General features: G+C 39.9%; 1 long non-coding RNA gene across 1 annotated transcript; it reads left to right on the forward strand.

The window, feature by feature from the left end:
* Positions 1–236: 236 nt before the first annotated feature.
* Positions 237–4,705, forward strand: LOC134484842 (uncharacterized). The gene is made up of 3 exons (XR_010062649.1): positions 237–758; positions 1,252–2,934; positions 4,272–4,705. It is a non-coding gene; the product is annotated as an uncharacterized LOC134484842 (long non-coding RNA).
* The last annotated feature ends 262 nt before the right edge of the window (positions 4,706–4,967 follow it).

Below are 4,967 nucleotides of genomic sequence, written 5' to 3' on the forward strand. Positions count from 1 at the left end.
ATTATGGTTTCACACCCTGGGGCACTACAAAAAAACAATATTTTGTCATAACTCCCAACTTAGTAAGGAGCTAACGTCCTTTACCATCCATTAATCTTATTTTAAAAATAACAAACTGAATACTTTGAGTATAGACATGAATTACTAAAAAGTTGTAAAAGCTGGATTCCAAGTGGAAAACAAAACACTCTCCATCTACTAGCTAGTGTGTACCAGGGCCCATACATGAGGGACAGACAAAGCTCTGGAGTTCATTGACATTCTTAGGATTTCCGGTTTGATGTTTAACATGGAAACTGTCTGTATTAAAGTTTCAGTGTCAAAGTTCCCACAGAGTGTCCAGTGTTTGAATGTTGTTCCCACCCAGTGTCACGTTTTGAGGAAAGTTAAGGGCCTTGGGCTGTGGGCCTAGCAGGAAAAAAAAACAATGGATCAATGGACAATATTGGAAACAAACATTTGAGTGTAAGCAGCCCTCTACTGCCCCACTGAGGAAGAATCTTGGAAACAGAAAGCCAGAAGAACCAGTGGGCTCTGCCCAGCCACCATTGGTCCATTTTTGCTCCGACTTCACAAAGAAGCATCGTAGGACGTCATAGATACCTGTTCACTTACAGATCTGCCTGAGACTGTCTCCTGTACCTACAGTACTGAAGTTGGCATTTGGTTGAAAAGCTACTAGAGTCCGATGCTGAAAGATTCTACTGGAACTTCCAGGAGCTGTTAAACATTGACATAGTGCATTTATCTCCACTTTGGTGATTTTAATTTACCTTTTTCATAGTGATTTCCATATTTGCTGTCTTGATTTATGCATTTAAATTTTCCATGTTCTTTATTATCTTCCACACTACTTTTTCTTAATTTTAATTTGTGTTTGATAAGTTAGAGAATTTTATTTTCATTTACATGTATAAGTATTTTGCCTTTATGTATGTTTGAGCACCATGTCCCTGGTGTCTTCCATGGAGGTCAGAAGAGGAAATCAGATTTTCTGGAACTGGAATAGGACATGGTTGTGAGTTCCTATCCCACACCTGGAATTAAAACAATAACATCTTCACTTACCATAATTGGGTTTTTAAATAAACCCAAACTCTTATTAAAACTACCAGTAGTTGCACTTCCAGAAAATCTGATGCCATGTACTGACCTTCAAAGGTAATAAATAATATTACATAAAAAGTTTTGTATAACTTTTTAAAGTGACGTATTGTGCCTGTGACTGTGCTGTGTATGGATGCCCTATAGGCCAGAAGTATACGATCTTCTAGAACTGGATTTAGGGTACTTGTGGACTACCTGACCTGTATCCCAAGAACCAAATGCAGGTCCTCTGCAGAAATCATAGACATTGTGGACTCCAAAGCCAGCTCCCCAGCCTGGACCCAGTGAGTTTTGAAGTGTCTGTTGTATCATCAACTCCTCTTGAACCTGATTTTCTTGCTGTGTTGGTTCACAGTGATTGCTGAGATCAGGGGAGAGGGAGGCTATCCTTTTCAATGAACAGTTCTTACTGTCTGTGAGCGTTTGTTTGCAGTTGATCCCTGTCAACATGATCTGGCTCTCAGTTTGTATCTACTGCTTTAGAAGGTATTTCATTGTCTTCCCAAGCATTCAATGTGCTTGACTAGGTTGTCTGACTTTTTTTTTTTTTTACTTTTTATTATATTTATTAATTCGTGACTGTGACAAGTACCCCACTTTCCAAGTTTTCTCCAAAGTTTTCTCTTGATACTGCTACAGTGTGCTGCAGTATCATGGTAAGGGGCTGTAAGTGGCATGAAACATAAGGACCACAATTTTTAACTGCAAACCATGATGGTGTGTAATGATTAAATGAAAATATTTGTTATGGATGGTCAGATGAAGATTTCAAAATATCATATCTAAGGTATTTTCAATTGTTTCTCCTGTCTTCTTGGGTATTTGTAGCTACAAACCTTGTCTTGTGCATGATTTTAAATGTCCCATTTTTAATTCCTCATTGAAATTTTGGTTCCAGTCATATCATGAACAGCGTGATCATGGAGCAGGACCAGCTGGCCTGCTCCTGTATTGATGAGAATGTCATAACTAATTATAAGTTGTTGGCCACCCTGGTTGAAGGGAACTTTTTAGAGGTCTAACTGGCTTTCCATGTCCCCACACTGATCTGTGTGGCTGTAAACATTTTCCAAAATGTCAAGATATATGTCTTGCTTTTCTGCAGGAAAATCAGCAATGTGAAATCATTTGACCATCCTAACTTTATCAAGCTGTTTCACATGGTCAGAGAAGAGAAAACACCTACCAGTTGAAGGATAATGCCTCGGATGGAGAGACACTAGAACAAGTCATTGAAGGTGGGGGTCTTTAAAGGAAAGTCTCTATGCAAGGTTCAAAGGATGTTTGCTGAGATAGTACATGCTGTGCAGTACTGCCATGACCATCACATTTTCCACAGAGACATAAAGACCAGCAAGCTGTTAATCGACAGCAGTAGGAACACCAAGCTGTGTGATTTTGGCCTGGGTAGAAGCAAGCAGATTTCTGGGACACACTTCCTTACAGTGCCCCAGAATTTTAGCAAGCACAGGAACATGAGAGCTGCCCTGTGGATTACTGGAGTTTAGGGGTCCTCCTGTTCTTCAAGATGGTCAGGATCTCAGCTTTCTGGGGCAAATATTTTGTAGGTGTGAAACTGCAGATTATCAAGCACCACAAACTTTAGCATTCCTTTTTATGTTTCCATTTATTTTTTAAGGTCATCACTGAACTATTGATGGTCAATCCCAGAAGAAATCCCACCATCCACAAAATCATGATGTGCCTCATGATTAGTGAAAGTGAGGCATGTTTATTACCTCCTTCCTGTGTATTTCTGCTTTGAAGTTTTGAAGAGGACCAGAAGCCAGAGAGTAGGAATGTGCAGGCTCTTTTAACAATTTTATGGTAAATATAATCCCCGTATCAGCACCTGATTGAAACATTCTAAGTCCCCAAGTATATATATATCCATGTGTCCAATCCTGGTTTCAAACTGTGGAGGTAAATTTAATATTTAGGGAGATGCACCATCCCTTGTTTTAGAATTAGAACCTCTACAACGGGAATCTGGGACATGTATATTAGTAGGACGGGAGCAATTATAAGTCAAACAACACAGTGTACTAGGTGATAAAATTCTTAAGAACAGGAGAAAGGGGCCAGGCAAGAAAGCTAGAGGGTGGCCCGTTGAGAGCTGGTGGAACAACCAGATAAGGTGACAAATAGCATTCAGTCACACAGCTAAACAAATGAGGAAGCTTTCTTGGGACAAAAAGGCCAGTGCAAAAAGAAGCGCAAGCTTTGTGCCTGTGAAACAGAAAGGCAAGCACATACACCTCTTGTACACTCACACCTGTATACACCTCGTTGATTCTGTGAGACTGGTGTCCAGCCAGCTCTAAGGTCTGTCTGTCTCCCTACTGAGGTTACAGACACATCGGTACCATGCATAATTTGCAGGTGGGTTCTGGGCATTTGAATTCAGGTCCTCATCCTTGCACAAAAGTCATTTCCCCACTGAGCCATCTCTTCTGTCCCTCTAATTTGTTGACCTTAGACAAAAGCCTGGCAACTTAAAACAAAGGTTTTGCATAACGCATTCTTCCACCAACAGGCTTTCAAGATTTTTCCTGCATTTTGATTATTTAATAGGTAGAGAAAATGAAGCTGACCAAGTCTCCTAAATGGCAATATAATAATAATAATAATAATAATAATAATAATAATAATAATAATAATATAAGGGTGCTGCTTACTGCCTTGTTCACTGTGGCCTGCTTAGCCTGTTTTTCTATAGCACAGGGGACCCCCAGCCCAGCGATGGCCCCATCCATAATGGTCTGTGCCCCTCCCACATCAATGGCTGATGAAGAAAATGCCTTACAGGCTTCCCTGCAGCCCAGTCGTACAGAACATTGTTAAATTGTGGTTCTCTCCTCTGAGATGACTCCAGTTTGTGTCAAATTGACATAAAACTAGCCAGAACATGAATGTTGACAAAAAAAATTCTGAAGAATAAACTGATAATGAAAATATGATTTCTTAACTTCCAATCTTATGTACTAAATTTTTCATTTTTAATTCAGTATTCTTTGACCTTAGCCTGGGAGTCTTTCAAGAAGGGATTTATAATATCTTTCAGCAGTTTAGTGTTATACTGGGCCACATAAAATTAATGTTTTTGAGAGTTAGAGGCAGCTTAATATACATAATGTAAGGTTTATTCTATCACCAATGTACAGGTGACCTGGTCTACATTGAACAGTTGTTGTACACGCAAGGCTCTGTGTAAGACTTAAGATGATGTTGGGATATTATAAAGACAGAATCAGGCATGAGGAGTTCATGGTGATGAGAGTGAGTGACAAGCTGCTCGGGTCTCCTGTCTGAGAGTGGAGGTGCTTCCTCACAGATCCGCATACAGAGGTGAGGCCAGTGTCAGTCTGTCCCTTCTTCATCCTCCCCAAATAGAGAGAGAGATTGGTCAATTAACTTATCAAAAGTGTGTTTTCAGTTTATATTCTTGTAGAATATAGGTTATATAAAAATTTAGAAATAATACATACATACATACATACATACATGCATACATACACACATACATACATACACACATACATACATACAGACATGAATGGCAGGAAAAGCCACACTTAAAATGGCGTTAGGAACTAACCTGGGGCGGCTCGTTACGACCTCGTAGGTGCTGAAAGCACACAGTAAGGTCTTTGGTTTAGATGAAGATGTTTTAAAATAACACAAGTCACAATAGGACCAGAAACAAGGAACAGAACAAAGACTTGAAAAAAACACAAAAAACAGAGCTCTTTTTTTCTCCTCTCCTCTCTCAGTGCCCTTTTCTCTCTCCTACTCACCCCCTTTCCCCTTGGCAACTTCTCTGGCCTTGGTCCTTGGGGTCAGTGAACTTGCCCACCAGA

The sequence above is a fragment of the Rattus norvegicus genome, chromosome 1 (genome assembly GCF_036323735.1).
Source record: "Rattus norvegicus strain BN/NHsdMcwi chromosome 1, GRCr8, whole genome shotgun sequence".
In the NCBI taxonomy this organism is placed as follows: domain Eukaryota; kingdom Metazoa; phylum Chordata; class Mammalia; order Rodentia; family Muridae; genus Rattus; species Rattus norvegicus.